This window comes from Heterocephalus glaber, unplaced genomic scaffold (assembly GCF_053883595.1).
Source record: "Heterocephalus glaber isolate CG9 unplaced genomic scaffold, H.glaber_assembly_v1.0 deba00001577, whole genome shotgun sequence".
In the NCBI taxonomy this organism is placed as follows: domain Eukaryota; kingdom Metazoa; phylum Chordata; class Mammalia; order Rodentia; family Bathyergidae; genus Heterocephalus; species Heterocephalus glaber.
This window is the reverse complement of record NW_028258358.1, coordinates 20,329,510-20,349,180: the sequence shown is the minus strand read 5'-3', so window position 1 is coordinate 20,349,180 and position 19,671 is coordinate 20,329,510.

Below are 19,671 nucleotides of genomic sequence, written 5' to 3'. Positions count from 1 at the left end.
GGGGTTACATGACCATGTGATGCATCATTAGGTTATTTGAGCTCACTCCGTTTTTCTGATATGGGAATTTACTATTATAAACTTCCCTCCTAGGAGTACTTTCACTGTGTCCCATAAGTTCTGATATGCCATTCTGGTGTTATCATTTGATTTTGTATGATATTCAATACTTCAGCATTTTAAATATAGCAGCATTTTAGGTATTACTTGTGGAGGGTGTAAAAATATTCCTTTGTAATGACAAAAAACATTAAGAAGAATTCACATCCTGTGAGATTGTGATAGAGTGAATATGGGGGAAAAAGGAGTATATTTTTTTAAAAAATTGTGTAGATTCCTAGTAACTTATTTATTACTTTTAAAAATGGAATGTTTTCCATGCCAAGAAAATTCTGCAGAGTAAAAATCCAATATGTTGAAAGCTATCTAAACATGTTAGCTCTTTTGTGACAATTTCTCCCTTGTTCCGGAATCACTCCTTTATGTATATGTAAATAATTCATGCAATTAAGTAACAAGAGTGCATGTAAACGTTCAACATTAAAGTAAACAGAAATACCGATCACATAAAATATGTGCACTATGTATGCTGCCTCAGAACTTTTTCCAACTTGAATGAAATAAATTAATGTCAAAATCAATAATCACAAACAAGCAGCTTCCTGGGCTGTGCTATTAGTTAGATATGTGATGTTTTTTTCTTATAAGAAAATTTGAAGAATCCTTAAGACTTTTCAATTGGTAGTTTTAACATTATTATCTAGATTAAATAATCATCTAGTTTATCCAGCTATGACATAGCTTTTCAACACTTCAGTTTTTTACTGAAATATCTTCCTAGGACTCCTTACAGTGGCACTTGTAAATTTTGTTGATGGCAAAAAATAACATTAAATTTAGATTAAAGTTACTGTTATATATATATATATATATATATATATATATATATATATATTTTATTTACTCAACTTTTTTGAAACTTAAGGAAGGATAAAGTAGTATGTGTATGATTTTCCTAAATTTCAGGGATACATTATGTTTTATGTATGTTTCACTGTGAAGTGGAGACAAATGAGGTAATATTGTACTGTTTCTATCTTTATTTTCACTCTTCTGATTCTTTGAGATAAATCAATGGAATTTATTTGAGAATCTCCAGAGAAGAACGCCAAATCCAAGAAAACATTTTGCTCACACTGTAGGAAACAAAACTGGCCACTTCGTAAATACAGACCTGTCTACACTAGTTGGTTTTTATACAATAATTGAGTTTAAACATTGTCCCAGGGAAGTGTGGCTTGTCAGTGTTTTGCAGCATGAATCTAATCACAGTATTTTTCTAAACACACACATACAGAGAACTTTCGCCTAGAAATGGAAAGCTGATCATAAAGAGTACATGTACATGAAGAATTTCACTTGATCTAATAATTTCAAAAATGAATTTCATGCCAAGTAATTTTACAGAGATACAAAAAGTAAATTTTTCTTAATTAATAAGCAAATATTACACTTCAAAAGATTATAATTGAATCATTCATTCTTGAGATGGTTTATTTTTTCTGAAATTCCCTTTATATAAATATTCTATACATTTCTAAGTACAAGATGGATAGAAAATAAATATCATATACTAAATAGTTAATTTTTGCATAGAGAATATTAACTTTTAAATAAGTAACAGAAAAATATACTTGTAAATAAAAATTAATTTTTATCAAAACTCATGATGGAAAAGACAGAATAAAAAAACAAATTGAAGTGAAAAAAATCATAAAAATAGAGCTTTTGCAAATGAGAAGGGGACTAAGAATTGGAGGGAACAGGGAGGGAGGGAAAGGTGTAGGGGATGAAAAACTAAAGAAAAGAATTGAGATGTGTTAAGTAAGGTGCCAACTCCCCTCCATTCATGTAACTGCTGCGTACTGAAAATGTATAGTAATTAAAAAAAAAAAAGTCACGAATAGTGACTATACAGTGAGTCCTTGACTTTCAAATATTGGAGTTGCAAACTTTCACATCTATACTGTATAAAATTCACAGGTATATGTTATAAAACTCATTTTATGGGATTATGAACAAATCCTACTTACAAATGTTCTCCAGGAAGGAACTCATTTGTAAGTAAGGGACTTACTGTATTCGCAAGCAAAGGATATTTTTAAAGAAATATTTATTAACCAGGATTCAAATATAAGTAAATACATATGCGTGTATGTATATGGTTTCTGAATCATTGTTTACTGATTTTCTTTTATATTTTTCTTTTATTTGAAAAACAATGAGCCCTCCTTTTTTTTACATGCTTCTTATCATTTTCCCCAGTTTACGTTTTTCTATCTTTGTTCAGCACCTTTGAAAATTCTTCTATAGAAAATAGTGTAAGAAAAAAAAGTAAAGAAGATACTGACTTTCTGTGACTGTGTAATATATCAAAGATATGCCTTTCTTTTGTCTGGAATGCACAGGAAGTGGAGAAAGACTACACTGTACTATTTTTGTTTCTTTTGATGGTAAACACTTCACTTAGTTCCACTTGAACAGATGTTTCCAGCAAAGTTGAACTCTTTCCTGAATAAATTCTAAGATCCAAAGATAGGTAGAAACTAAATTATTAGATGCAGTCCTACTTTATTTTTAGAAATAGCTTTTGAATTACTTTAATTCTGTGTGAGTGTGTGTGAGTGTGTGTGTATGTGTGTGTGTGTCTTAAGGTCTAAAAAGGAGGTTGGTATTATCATGCAATAGTATAATTAGCTGTAAAATTTATATGTTATAATTACGTAAAATATTATGTGATTTTAAAATAGCAACTGAAGAATTTAGTCTAAAGAGGTTAATTTTCTATAACATAATAACATAAGATCATACTATATCTACTTAAACTTTAAAACAGTAATGAGGATATCACATGAGAAAAGTTACTTTGTAGAGCACTACAATTTAAAAATTTCTTGCAAATATTTGGTGCATTCAGGACAAAGTAAATAATTTGTGAAAGTGTAAAACATTCTTATTTCTATAAAATGAATATTTGTAACTATTCCATTAGGTAGAAAGGCGTAAATTTTTATTCCAATATTACTTGATATATTATTTAAACAAATGCTTGTCATTTAACTAGCATTCATAAAAACAGCTTCAGTTGGTTAGAAATGGGGCAAGAACATGTAATATTAACTAAGACAAGCATTTTCCTAACCTCTTGAGAAAAGAATGGATAACAATAAATAATATATATTTAAGTGGCATAATGCTATTATCAATTTTGGTTAGAATTTCTTATATGAATATGACAGAAGTTACAATCTTTGTATGATCAGAAAATGCATCTATGAGAAAATAAGACATAAACTGATAAATGAGACCTAACAAGTATGAAGCAATGTATGAAGTTATGAAATGAGCAAAGATCTTTGAAGGTAGAGGGTAGTGTCACTAAAGAGTGGATTTGGAAATGTTAAATTTGAGAAGAATATTAGAAGTGGCAAGTAAAATTTTGACCTGCTAATTGGGGACCTTTGAGAATATTAAGTTTAAAATGAAAAAAATATATATGAGAGAAATCATGGTGAAAATAACTGGAAAGACTCATGTATACATACACACTCACATACACATAAAAACACACATGCACTTGTACATATTAGTGGCTGGAGGAAAAAGAAGCTAAAGTCTGGAACCTTGCAAAGTTAAAGAAAATTAACTGGAGAAAGTAGAACACAGAGATGAAATGAAAAAAAAATCATTTGCAAAGAGAAAAGAATGTAATTAAATTCAGAGAGATGAAGAGACTCAAAAAAGATATTTTGGTTGTTTTCTAACCATTACAGGTCCATAAAATTCTGTGTGCGTGTGTGTGTGCATGTGTGTGCTTGTGTGTGTGTGTACAGGCAATGCTGGAGAGGAAACCCAGAGCCTTGTGTATTGTGGGCAAGTGTTTCACAAGTGAGCTACAACCAACAACACTTTTCTTAAATCTTTGGGCCAGCTAAAAGTCAGAACTCTGAATTCATCAGCTATTAACCTGCTGACCATATGATCTCTAAGCTTTCAAACATGAAACATCTCTAATAGATCTGAAATGAGTTGCTAATAAATACATTAATACTTTAGCAACAAAATTTTAAGATATTCATGCTAACCAGGATAAATAAAGATTGTAAATGATTTCACATCAATTCAGAATAGGTTTATGGGCAAAATAATTCTCAGCACAAAATTTGTGAAAGACTGTTTATTCTTTAACCTTTCAGAGTTTTTCAGATGTTTAGATTTGGATAATTGAAGATGTGTACTATCTTACATTAGGGATAATTTTTCTAATGAACATAAGTCAGAAGAGACAAGGGATTGATGATGTAGAAGATAAGTAGATCTGATAAAGTGAATTTCTTATAACTACAAAATGATGGGTTTGACAAACTACAAAAAGATGGCTTGTTGTAAGTTGAGCTGCTTATTTTTCTCTGTATGTTTTAAATTTTGTCAGAAACTTTCAGCATTGACTGTATGGGGTTAGTTTGCAAGATCATCATTTTCATGTGAACTTTTGTAGAACTATGTGTTTGATAGTGTCTCTGCTTATTATATACTTTTCTACAAAATTAATAATACTATTTGAAAGGTTAATAGAGCATTTATTTTATGGCATAATTCCTTCTGGAATACTATAAAACAAGGATTTTTAATGATAGGTCAGTCTAGGGTTTCCTTGCTTTTTATCTACATCAATCTACAGAGCTAACAGCTTATATATCTGGCTGTTTAGGCATTTATTGGCTCATTTACCATCTTTGTCTCTGTTAATGTGAAGTTTGACATTAAAAATGGTACTTTTATGTTATTAATCAATATTATATTAAGATACTCAAAGCCTACTATACTATATGTAAAATAATTAAATGTTTAACTTTCAGTGTATTTTTCTTTTCTTGAAAAAATGCTAAACTTGACAGTACATTAATAACCATAGGCCAAGAGCATTTTTATGTTAGGAGGCTAAATGATTAGCTTCCTAACAATATATATCTTTCCCTTACTCCACGTTCCACAACAGCACTATAATTCCTGTCTTACTGCAAGGCAGCTTTTATTGAATTCAGTCTTTCCTGCTAGTTTGAACCACTGATGGTACATGCATGACTGTTCTGTTGGATGGTTTATACTGCTTCTTGGGGAGTTTTGTATTATCATAATGGAAAAAACAGCATTGATTTAATAGACCAGATGTTATCATATTACAGTTCCTTAAGGAAAACATTAAAATGCAGTGAAAAACTGTAACACTGTTAATTTGTGGAAAAGCAGTTGTGTGTGCACATCATATACACCAGGAATGGGGTCTGTGTAAGATTTCCACGTAAAAATTAAGAAAATTCACTATTGACAAGCTATTCAGGAATATAAACAAATTCCTTCTAATTTAATGAAATAAATTTGTTCGTTATAATAGTTTAATTGGTATGAATAGTAAAATTAATATTTATATTTGATCAGTAATTATTCAAATTCAACAACTAACTAGATTCAGTCCATTTACAGACTTTTTTATTAACTTAATTAGTAAAAAGACCAATAAAAGTGGTTAGATCCATTTATACCACCAGTTATACAAGCTGCCTGTTAGAACAGTCATGTATGGTTCCAGCTGGCAGGAATGGATTAAAGTGCAGATATCAGGTACGTTCTCCCTGCAATAACACATACAATTAGTATGAAGAGTGGGTTCCTCATTCATCATATGGCTCAAAAGCCTTTAGAGCTGGATTGTAGAAGGAGTTTGGAAAAGATTGGAGGTGTGTCTTGGAGAAGCCCTAGAATGCTATAAGCAGTTGGAGCTCAGAAGATCAAAATGCTGATAGGAAAGGGAGCAGTAAAGGCCAGGCTTATACAGTTTCTGCTAGGAACCAGGAGTACACTGCAAATGGACTAAGGGCCAGGTCTGGTACACTCTGGGAAAATTTGTTTATATTTGCCAATTTCATGATACTTTGCTGGAGGCAAAGGCAGTGGACTAATTGATCTGGAAAAGAAACTTTTAAATCAGTCCAGTATTTGAGCTGTTGCATGAATATAATTAGATTCTTTTTGCCAGATTTGTAGTGCGATAAAAGAACAAAAACCAGAGCAAAAATATATGAAAAAATATTTAGTCCAAAAGGAACCACGTGTAAATTTGGGGCCAAAGTGTGGTAATTGAAGAGATTAGCACCAATAAAAGGTAAAAAATTATCTGAAAGAGGAAAAAGAAGAAAGGTGCATTAAAGGTGTCATAGGAATCAAGAACAGAGCCACAACAGGCTGAAAGGTGGAAAAATTATGTCTTTTTTTGAGAAGAAAGATTCCTGGGTCCCTTCTCCAGAAGACATGCCAAAAGCATCCACCCCCAAGGATTCATTTCCCACACTCTAGATAATCAGGGGCCCCTGCAGTTATGTTGAGGGTGGGAAACCCCTGCTGGAGTTGGAAGCAGGCCTTGGAATTTTTCAGGTGTTGCAAGTTTTTCAAGCATGCAGAATGCAGAAGTTATCAGGTCCTGGATGCTTCCATTCATATTTCAAAGAAAGGCCTGGCAGAAACCCCTGATAGGGTAGTGCATAAAGCTGTGCGAATAAAAGCAAAGGTGCAGCAGAAAGTCAAAAATACTAGGAATGTATCTTGGAATACCTATATGTATCTATATATATATATATATATCTTGTTGGAGTATCTAACAAGTGAAGCTACAGGCTGCATGTGGAGCCACACCAAGAAACCAGCCACACCAAGCAACCACCCACACCAAGAAACCAGCTACATGCACTACAACAGGCCAGATTTTACAGGGTGGGACTGTCCAAGCCTTTTATAACTAGCATCTTACCATGTGCCCCAGATGTCTGACATGCAGCTATAGGATTTCATATTTTCTCTGCAAGATTTTGGTCTTACTATGGGCCTATATCTTTCTATCCCTCTATCCCTCCCTTTTGGAATGGGAATATTTGCCACGTGCTATTTTACCTTGGAATTCATACATCTTATTTTTTTATTTTTTATTTTTCAGAGGCTCACAGATAAGAGTTTGCCTATAGTCTTAGAAGAGATTTTGGACTTGGACCTTTGAACAATTCTAAGCTTTTCAGACTTTGAGAAGGGATTATTTCATTTTCCATTATACACTCTATAGTTGAATAATGCTAGATGGAACTGTGAACCTGTTACTGTCTTTTTTTAATTTTTTTTGGTTTTAGTACATTTCTAAAGATGTGTTTTTGTGTTGAGGTGACAAACATTGGAATGCCAACTAACTGGCATTACAGATGCCAATCTCTGGTGATTTGTAAAACATGCCTCTGGGTATCTCTGGGTTGGTCACAGAGGTGTGACCTTGAGTAGAATATCTGATCTTAAGCTCCTTTCTCATTGCCATCTTTTCTCTACTTTGTTTACTGTGGCTTCCATGAACTAACCAGCTTTCCTCTGCCATGTCCTTTAGCAATGATGTGTCTGCCTTGAAGCTAGCCAATCATGGACTGAACTCTCAGTAATCATGAACTAAATTAAATCTCTTCTCTTTTAAATTGTGGTATTTAGGTTTTGGTTGCATCATTTGAGAAGCTGACTAATGTATGCGCATTTAGAAAAACAATTTAATGATTTTAATCATATCAGTCAATTCTCATTTTGGTTACACATGTTTTATACTTTAGATCAACAATGACACCTACAGCTCTCATGTATTAAAAGGCAGGGCTTTTGAAAGGTGATTGAAGCATGGGAGTTTCATAGCTGAATGTGATGTTATAAGGAAAGGCTTGGTATAACAAGTAGGATCACTGGGGCCATTACCTGGAATAACATATCTCTCTCCCAGACCTTTCCTTCTCCCTCTGCTCCTGACTGGCATGACATGAATAGCTTTCCCCCACTTTGCTCCTCTGCCATGCAGTTTCTGCCTTGGAGCCAGATGACCATAAACTGTAACTCTGAACCAAAATAACTGTTCCTTCTTTAAGCTGTAGGTGTCAAATGTTTTGTTCCAATGATGAGGAAAGGAAGACAATATCACACAGAATTATTTATATTCAGAGTGGGAACATAAAATGTTTCTATGTATCTCAGAATTTTAAAACTTTGCAAAATGATTTTTTTCATATCTTCTCTAATATAAAACAAAGTTTAGAGATCTCTTTCATTGTGAGGCTTTTTCTTGGTATTTTAGCTGCTTAAATCATTATTCTGCTTAATACATATCTTTATACTCTTGATATTGTTTTCATAAATGTTTTATTTTTATTCTTTTATTTATGCAAATAATCTCCTGATAAGTATATAGGTATATATTTTTTTCTAGATACTAATGTGAAAAAAAAAGTTTTGAGACAGTGCTCAGTCCAGGTACAACAATGTAACTTTAACTATAAGAAATGTTGACTAATATGGATTTTTTCAATGTGAATTCATTTTGAAATTTAGTCACCACAATTGGAATAATTGATATCACATTTCAATATTCCTAATAAACTTTTGTTAATTTTGATTTTTCCATATATTATGAGCTTGTTTATTTTATAATTTATCTTCCCCTAAAATATTGCAGTTTAACATCTCTTATGAAGATTGACCTAAAATTCCTTCAAAGAGTATAAAATGTATTTAATGAACAAAAGTCTATTGATGTAATTGAATATATTTGGCAATTAATTATTTAATTGTCCAAAACCAAACAACTGTTTTGAAATCACCTCTTCTCAAATTGATTTATAGTCTCCTTCAGTCATAATATAATTACTATGTGTAAGGAAATGAGGTGCAGATGTGTAAACACTTAGATGTTGTGTGGAGCATGCTGGTTACTGACCTGAAAGGGTTTATGCATATTTTCTCCATTATATAAGTACTGGTAAAAATGGAAGCATTGTAAAATGGAAAAATTAAAGCAAAGATACAATATTTTATCTTTTGCACAATAATAAAATAACTCTTGATGGTTAGAAACACTATTTTAGCAGAAAATCAGGAAATGTGTAACATACAGCTTCAGGGTTTTTCCCCAAAATTCCTTTCTTTTTATATCTTTCTCTTTATTTGCTGTTTTTTCCTGTTTAAGTCCTATTAAGTTTTTTTCTGAATATATTTAAATAACAAAGAACATTATTTTCCATCTAAGAAAAGCTGACTCTTTGGGGCTGTAATTCTTCCCAGGTTCCAGTTTGTACATTAAGTTGGCTCTTCAAATAAAATGTACCACATGTACCACAGCTCTGACGTCCACTGTGCCATGTGTTTCTTCAAAGACAGCACCTCACATGCTGATCCTATACCATTCTATGGCTTTCTCAGGATCCTCTCAACTGGCCCCTCTGAATATCCTTTGAAGTGCCACATGTAACCAAAAAGCCCTGGGATGCATCACCAGTTTACAAATTCCAGCTGCAAGCAAGCTTAAGGACTGGAAAAAGATCACAATATGACATCTATCTTGTTAAAATAAGGGCAAGAAGAAAGTTGTTAAAGGGAAAAATAAAGGGATGTGAGTCTCAAAATAGCATCCATGCAGTGAATCTATGGGATCCCTTATAATCAATTTAATTTAGTGTTAGCTATTATGAACTCTTCTTGTGAGTGACAAATAGGAAAAACAAATTGCTTTTTTTGCTCATCAGGTTTTTTGCTCCTTTTTGCACATATAGACTCAGCTCAACATCAACATTGCTCCACATTTAGATATAGAATAAAAACATTTCAAAAGTATTATTTAACCCATGTGCAAATGCATACACACAGAGAAGCAAATACAAGTGCACATGCACATACACAAACATAGCAAAGTTCTATAGGTTGCATATTTTAAGAGGAAAGAGACAAACATCAACACTAACATCTACAGCTGTTTGCGAAGTCAGCATGTATGCAGGTCCTGATTGGGATGAAAGGAACCATTTACAGCACCAAACTCAACAAATGACTGACGCGTAATATTCGTGTCTTTTTTTTTTTTTTTTTGGTACCAGGGATTGAACTTGGGTCCTTGCACTTGTGCAGCAGGTGGCGAAACCACTAAGCTAAATCCCCGGCCCAATATTCGTGTCTTTTTGGGCTACAGTCTGGATAATTCTGATACTACATCATATACTGGTTGACTCAGAGTATCTACTTCTGCTCTTACTGATTTTATTCCACTCATAAAAAGTGCTATTATAAAGAATAACTTCTTTTACTGTAGTATTTATTTTGATTATATGAATTCATGCTCAATTTCCTTCTGTTACTCTAGGAAGGATTTTTGTGATGGTTGCTGGACACTTATCTTCCATGTAAATTCAGTTTATTAGTGGAATTCACATCTATTGCAGTTTTCACACATCAAGACATGATGATTTTCATTTAAAATGAATGTGCTCATATTCTACTGCTTTCTTTATTCATACAAATCTGTATCACCTAAAATCTTCCAGTTCAGAAATGTTGTGCATGATTCATTGATGGAGGAATTAGAAGCAATATCTTATGAGCTATTCACAGATTTTGATGACAGACTTTTGGACCTATAACATCTTGGTACATTGCTTTCATGATTGTGTAAACCATCTCTATCAGCTTGGGAATAGTGATTATCTAACTTCTCTTTCAGAGGCCCATTCCTTGGCTCTTATATATCCATGGCCCACTTCCAATTCTGACTTTGTAAAATATGTATTTAAAGAGGTTGCTCTGAAAGGATCTACTTAGAGTATATCATTTGTAACCATTCATTTCTGAAAACCCTGTGGTCTACAAAACCATTTCATCATTAGAAATTGTATAGATATTCCTCCAGATTTTTGTTGTGATTCCTTGATCATTTTAACTATGCATTTCAAATTTTTAAGAATATTCAAATTTTTGTGAAATGGATCTCTAGAAATATTTATCTTAAAAATCTGAAATTTTATACTTATTGAAAATAATTCTGTCTTTACCGCAATCCAGTCACTAGTTACAGCCATTCTACTTCTTGTTTTTCTAAATTTGACTATTTTAGTTACCTCATATAAGTGAAATTCTTAGCAATGATGAATATAAGAAATGTTGCTGAAAGAGCAGAGAAATTGAAACATTTGTATGTGTAGTGATGCCAAGACTATAAGGTAGTATGATTGTTGCGGCAAACAACATGGGATTGTATAAAAATAGATATACTATGTGGCTCAGAAGTTCAACTTTTTTATAAATCTAACATATCTCTGAAAAAAATCTCAAATTATATATGCCCACCTATATTCAAAACAATACTATTCATAGGGGACAAATAGTAAAAGCAACTTGAGTATCGGTGATAAATAGACAATCAAAATGTGATACATGGATATACATGGATATAACGTGATTTAATTCATCCCTAAAATAGAAGAAAGTCCTGTCATGTGTAAAACAGGGACAATCTTTGAGGACGTTATGCTAAGTGAATTTAGGCACTCACAAAAGAACAAATACTATAAAATTTCACTGATGGACATACACATATGATCCAATATCATATCTATGATCCAGTCACCTCCTACAAGACCTACCTATGAGCACCTGATAGATTGGGGGGACATCTAGATATAAAACATAACACTGTCATTTTTATTTGGTTACTTCTTCAAGAAATTTTACTGACCAAGTTGTTATATAATTTCCTTTGTCATTTCTTCTTTGACTTATAGAATATTTAAGACTGAATTGTTTAGTTCCTACATATTTTCAATCTTCCAGTTTTCTGTGTGCTATAGGTTTTTAGTTCCATTCCATTTTGTTCAGAAGAAATACTTTTATGATTTAACTCTTGAATTTTTAAGGCTTGTTTTGGGGCCTAACATTAAATCACTTTGGAAAATATTCACGTGTGGTTGACAAGAGTGTATGCACTGCTGATACTTAGTAGAATATTCTGTTCATTTCTATTAACACAATTTGTATTTACCATAGTTTTGTGGAAGTTTTCTGTTTTCACCTTGATTTTCTGAATTTTATGTGTTACTGAAAGTGTAGTATTGAAACCTTCTATTATGAATGTACTAGTGTCTAATTCTTATATTATCCAGTTTACTTCATATAGTTAGGAGCTTTAAGGACCAGTGTAAAATGTTTATAATTATTATAACTTCTTGAAAAATGTAAACCTTTTATCATTTAATAAAATATCTTTTTTTCCTCTTACAGTAGTTTATTTAAAGTCTATTTTGTGTCATATAAGTATAGTCATGGTGTGTATTGTTATAATTTGTATGGATTTTTTTTGTCCTTGGACTTTTTTTGTCCTTTCACTTTCAGTCTATGACTGTCCTTAGATCAAAAGTGAGTTTCTTTTGACAATATGTACAGACTGTCCTCATCTTAACAGTGGTTTAATCTTCATTATTGACATTACAGTGGTGTGAAAGTCATATGCACTCAATAGAGACTACACTTCGAATTTTGAATTTTGAACTTTTCCTAAACTATTGCTGTCCCCAGTAATATTCTCTTTGATGCTGGCAGTGGCAGTGAACTATGTAATCCAGAAGTTAAACAACTGAGATTCTACAGTATACTGTGTTTCTAAACTCTGTTTTATTAATAAGAAAGTATTATTTTAATTTGCAATGAGTTACCATCTTAGGGCAAAGAGTATTGGTAGTTAAACTGCAGGTTTTATTTCTTTGCATGTTTATTTTATATTTAAACATTTATTCAATCTACCTACATATTTTGATTGAGATGTATATTATAATATTTTTACATTTTCATTAATGTCTCATAAAGAAGAATATTTACACCCAGTTTTTCAAACACTTTTATCATTTAAATACCATATGTTAATATTCCTATGGCATACTTAGTGTGTTGTCCAGGTATTTCCTTGAGAAGCTCCCATTTTTATGGCTTTGGATTCTGTCTACTGTCCTTTCATCTTAACTTAAAAGATTTCTTTTAGCATATCATGTAGAGAAAGTATAATAATAATGAACAATAGAATTTGTTTACTTGAGAAAAGCCTTAAATTCTTCATTTTTTAAATAAATTTTTACAAAATATAGTACTTGACAATCATATTTTTGATAACAGAAATTTGAATATGTGATTCCCTTCTCTCTGGCCTAAATATTCTCTGCTAAGGAATCCACTGCTAATCTTATGGAAATTGCCTGTTATACAATGAATCATTTTTCTGAGAAAAACTTTCCAGAATGCTAGTGCAGTGTAGTCATCTTTTGTCATACCTTGGGAAGAAAATATATAAATCTAATTGCTTTAAAATGCATCCAAACTGCAGAATCTTTATGGTGAACTGGGTTTGTATCTATGACAACTGTGACAATAATATTCAGATATATGAGTCTTAATTGTTTAATTCCAACTTCCAAATTTTGTTTCTATTTTCACATTTCTTATTTTTCCCTTTTTTGTGGATTAACACATTTACATTATTTCACTGGAGTTTTATGCAAGACAAGTCTTAAATACCCGTTAAGTTTGATCATCTTAACAGTTAAAAGTCGGCATGTCTTTAGGTAGACTCAAAAGACTTCCTTTACCAAGCACAGTGTTATTTTGCATTGTACTAGCTAAGGACATAATTTATTTTAGTCCTACTTTCCTTATGATAGTTAGTTACCACTAAGTAACTATTTAGGTAATGTATCCTCAATGCCAGTCAAGTTTTCTGCCTCTAAACTTACCTTGGGCCACACTGCTGCTTGTAAGTGCTGCCATTTGGCTTCTGAAAAACTTGTTTTCATTATTACTTCTGGAATTCTGAAAGGTATTTTAATTGCATAATATTCACTTTCATCTATGGCTTCAAGAAATTGCTATAAAAATCTTCATGTGTGCCAATTTTCTTATTATGAATATATTTCTCTTTATATACTTAAAGGAATATTTTTAAAATCTTCACAGATATTGTTTGTAGTATGATATTGATCAGTACATGACAATACTCCTCCATCATTCCTCATTTCTTCAGACAGACTTCTTCTAATTTGCAAAGAGTAATTTTTGGCATCACAACTACATTTAGTGTAGGAATTAAATGCTTTAATGTTTCAATTGAGCAATTACAGTCATTCCTATTCTTGAACTATATATATATATAGTTTATATATATAGTATATATATATATAGTATGTGTGTGCGTGTGTGTATATATATATATATATATATATATATATATATATATATTTGAGATAAGGTGTTCTTGCTTTGTTATCCAGGCTTGTCTTGACTTCCTGGGCTTCGACCACTTGTCTCAAGCTCCCAATTAGCTGGGACTCTGGAAATAACCCACCACACTTGGAATATTTTTACCTAAATATGAGATTTTTCATCCTTGTCTGAGTTCCAAGTCTCTGCTTTCTTTTATTCTTGAGTTAGATTTTGTCCTGCCACACTGAAATATACTTTACCTGACTCATGATACATAGATGTAGACAAAATAGTAGCTGGTAGCAATGGAACTATGATAAAATATTTGGAATCCTTCTTACAACACAATATACTTGAATAATGGCATTATTTATTTTTCCAATAAAACTAGAATAGAATAAGTCTACCACACAAGGAAAATAGATCAGCTTTAGTTGGGAAAAAGAAAAGGTTTAGAAGAACTTTTGAATTTACATTATTTAGAATCATCTCAATTTTCCTTAAAACCTCATCCAATTCTCAGTGTTCAACCTTTTCCCAATTAATTATCTGGTGGGAACTTAACAGTTGTTATGAAGTTGCAAATCAATTTAGTTTTCACCAGAAGTTTGAAGGACTATATTCAGCGTCTTATTTTTTGCTATATGAGTCTTAGGACTAAATAATCAAGTGAAAGTTATTCAAGCATCCTGATAAAGTGACCATTCTTGAACCAACTTTTAAAATCATTAGTCTGTAATTTTCTTTCATTAAACCATGGGCATTGAAAATTTCTCCTTCACTCTACAGGTCTTATATTCCTTGGTTTTGTTGGAGAATTAGTTTATTGTAGGAACTAGAAACTTTGCCAGAATTTGTACTTTATTATGCTTTTTATTTCATATAACCATAGTAATAGTAAAAGTACCTAAGTGCTAAGGCACACATTAGGCACTAGCAGTCTCCATCTATCAATGTGTACAAAAGTCTTGTTCTTTACAAAATCACCCAGCTCGAAAAAATCTATTTTAGATTATTTTCTTTAAGAATCTTTATTGTATTATTGCATTATAGGAAAGAGTACAGGTATTCAAAAACGAAAGCAGTCTAGGTAATTTTAGGGAGAAAATAATCTTTGCTATTTTAAAATTTTTAATTATTGTTGAAAGATTTTATTAAGAGACTAAACTCTAAATCAAATATTCCAGAACTTCTTCCACTCTATACTGCAGAAAGGATGCCTTAGTGTCAGATGAGCCTGTGGAATATAAGAAGCTGTAGAATGTACCATAAGAGCTTCCTGTTAAGATAAGGAAATGCTATTATGAATTCTGGACACAGAATCATGTCCACCATAACTTGTTTTACATCTGCAAATAGGGTGCTTCTTTCTCTCATTCCCTCCCTAACTCCAGTGAGAATTCCAAGTCATACACCAGAGAAATTACTTAATAGAATATAAATTATATGCAGAATTCAAGCATGCTGGACAGAGTTAAGAAGAAATTTTGAGCAAACCTATCTAAGCGGTCAGCTTCACCTGATTATTTAAGGTGGAGAAAAAAATAGAGAGAGAAAAAAGAAAAATCATTCAGCCTCCAGGTGGTTTGGGCTACTGTGTCAGTAGAATTGCTAAGAGAGTGTCTTCTCTCCGTTGTTGTAGTTCTGCTCAACATTAACACTGTAGGATGTGAGGTACAACTAAGACTTCTGTACCTTGTTTTTTGTTTTATGCCTGGAAGAGTAATTGGTCTGAGGTTAATATCTATATAAATTCCTGTATCTGAGATCAAGCCTGATGTAACAAATTGAAAATGTGGAGCCAGGAAAACTGTAAGTAAAAAGTGGAACTGATGAAAATGAGCCACAGTTCTGGATATATACATAATTCATATTACTGGTAATTCAAAAGGTGTTAGTACTCCAAATGAAAGGTGTGAGACGGGGTTCTATTGCTGCAACTGAAGTTTCTACTGTATTTCTTTATACTCTCTGGAGAGATTTGCTGCATGCAAAATTTTGGAAATAATTTTTAAATTGCTTATACCTCTGGAAACCTACCATATTCACTTTAACTGTGAGGAGGGAAAACTGCAAAATATCTGTTGGAAACTAGGCTAGCAAGATATACATTTATTATAGTGGACACAGTCCTTCAATATTTCACACATTTTAATTCATCTAATGTGCACAGCGTTTTGTTATTATTCTGGTGTGCCCACCATTAATATGCAGAATGAACACATTAGTACCCAAAATTCTGTACAGATGTTGATACCAATGGTAGTACACACACCAAGAGGGGTTGGAAGGTTTTATGACCTGCACATTTAAAATCTGGGAGAATAGGGAAGGTCTTTCAAACAGGTCTACCCTAAGGGCATCATGGTAGTTCAAACACAGACCTACCATACTTTTCTAATGAAAAATACTCTAACATAAAGGTAGCCAGCAGTGCTTCTCAGTAGTAGTGCTAGGGGAATACAGAAAGCAATATTTGTGTTCACTTACTTGGTACTATGAATGGCAAGGTGTATGGTTGTGTGTAAAAATGTAAAAGGGTGAGTTTACCCACGCTTTGCACCATGTTATCTTTTTGTGTATTTATAACTTTTTATTAAATGTTTTATTTTGATTTTTCTTGTTAAATTAGCACAATTAAATAAAATATTGCATGAAAATCCATTTTTGGAACTTTGGGAGAAGATTGAAACTGAGCCATCATGTGACTAGGCTGCCAATGATGACTTGGATCATGTAAGCCAAAGAAGTTAGCAAGATATAACAGACAGAGAAATAAAGAATGGAGATCTTGATTCAGATGTGGAAGAAAACAGTAATGTAAGTAAATAATTTGACTACTCAAAATGCTACAAAATGATCATGTATACGTGAACCAGCCAATGTTAGAACTAGGTCAGAAAATGTTGCTAGGTTCTTGTCAGGGGTGAAACCTTTTGGATGGAATGCCAACACTGTAATTCAAGATTGGAAATTGTTTGTAACAGATACTATGCTACAAGATGTTTTGAAATACTTTAATAATGAGATTTAAGTAAGTATGTGCATCAGTAGTAATACTCAAAAATATATTTAATACATCAAACAATGTATACACTGTCCAAATACGTGACAATTGAAGAAAACTTGCATCATTTCTTGGTTGTTGAAGGTTTTGACAATATGTGGCAAATAAACTTTCAAATATGGTATAAAAGTTATGCCTTTGTAGATGCAAAGACATTTTACACCTTGAATTTAGAAATTTATCCTGGAACTTAGTCAACAAGTCTTTATCATGCAGTAATAAACTGTATAACATTATAAACAGACTTGTTGAACCTATTTCAAAAAGTAACCAAATTTCACATCTGGAAATTGGTACACTAGTTACTCATTAATGTTATATCTGAAAAAAAAAAAAAAAGTTTACCAGCACAGTAACTATTCAGAATAGCAAAGTAGAGATTCCTGAAAAAAATGTTGAAAGTTTACAGTAGCAGAATATATAGTGCAATCTTTGGGTTTCAGAAAGAAATAGCATTGGCCTCCTCTATGATGGAGAAACACAAAGTAGTATTGATACTCTAGATGGTACACCATGATGATAAAACTGACAGTGAAATTAGGCATGATGGTATACACTTGTAGTCCCAGCACTCAGGAGACTGAGGCAGGAGGATCCTATGAGTACAAGTTCAGCCTATGCTACATAGTGAATTCATAGCAGCATATACTATATAGTGAGACCATGTCTCAAAAAAAAATGATGATGGATCCTCAACACAAATGAAGTCAGAAATGGTGACATTTTATAACATAACAAAAGACAGAGTAAATGTTGATGAGTTATGCACCCTTTACAATGTCACTTGAAATATAAAGCACTGGCCAGTGGTTGTGTTTTACTCAATCTTAAACATGTCAGGCATAAATAGTTTCATAGTTAGAAAGAAAATAACATGCATAAAATATCACAGAGAAATTTTCTTAAAGGATTGGCACTGGAATTGCTAAATGATAATTACAACAGAATAAGAACAATATGTATCTGCCCAAAGAACTCACAAAATAATTATGGAGAAGACGAGTGAAACATCACAAGAACCACCTAAGAAAACAGGAAGACAACAAAATGTCAAATATATCCTACCAATGTAGCAAAAAGAACGAAACACATGTGCTATCAGTGTAAGTAATACCTGTGTATGGAACATGCTGTTCCTGTGTGAAGACTGCCTTACGTATGATAATTGAACCAAAGATTATTTTTATGGTAGTTATGTTTGTATTTTCATTGTAGTTCACATAGGAATTTATTTCTGTTGTTAATTTTTAGATCCTGTAAACAGGTAAAAAGATGATGCTGAAAATGTTGATGTTTATTTTAAATACTAATTATATATTAAATTTTTAATATTTTGTCTTATTAATATTTTATTTTCCTGTTAAGTGCATATTGTTTAATATAATAAAAACTCATAAAATTGAAAACTCACCAATAGAAAGACTCCTAAAAAAACTGGTGAGAGTTATACACCCTCTACAATGAGCCTTTCAAAAAATTTACCATGATGCCCCCAAATAATTGGTTTAAGAGAGCAGGAGAAGGAGGGTGGGTTAAGGCTTTTTTATTATAATAAAGAAGTAGGATGGAGGATGAGATTTCTCCTGCACAGGCAGGCTCATATATAGTTCGGTTCTTTCACCAGCAAGAAAGAACAAAATACCTAGACTGTTTTGTCAAGTTGTTCACAGGGAAAAGAAGGAAGAAAATTAAAAACTGACAGCAGTCTCAGACTCTGTTAGTCTTTTTTTTAATATTATAAGTGAAACATGCCATATTTAATTTCATTGAGTTTGGAGGTATTTAAATAAGCCATTAAAATGTTCCATGATGCCTGGGACAAATAAGAAAGGTGGATGAATGCTGTAGATCTCCATGTTGGGTATTTTGAGAAAGGAAATGTGTTGCTTGTCACATCAATAACTTCCAGAAGTCTGAAGTCAATAAGATGTCCTTGTGGTCTCTTTAGTACATTTACGATATGTATAAATGCGTGTTGCTTTGATTTACATATTTGATTCCTGTGAGGCAGGATATTCTCAATGTTCTAAACGTAAAAGGAAGTAACTCTAAGGCAGTGGCCCAAGAATTTTTGAAAATGTATAAATGAGGCTAATTGTTGGTCAGATTATCCAGCACTAAGATTGCCTGAAATTGGTCCAATTGTATCTATTAGGTCTTCCCCTTTAGTAAAGTAGCCTCAATTCAAGGCTAAAAAGTAGTAGGGATGAAAAACATCTGCTCTCCACTGAGTACCATAGTAAGCAAGGTTTCCAGCTGTCTATAAAAGTATTAGAAAAAGATGAACTCCAAGAGACTGTCAAGGTGTTTTGGAAAAGTTTGCACCTCCATCACTTTGTCTTCTGGCAGTGCACTAAGCTAAGGAGAGTCCATTCCTTTTCTATAGCAGGGATGTATGGGAGGCAAAGGTTTGACACCAGCCTGTATCAAGGAGAAATTAGTGGCCATGCTAAATCTATGAGTCACAG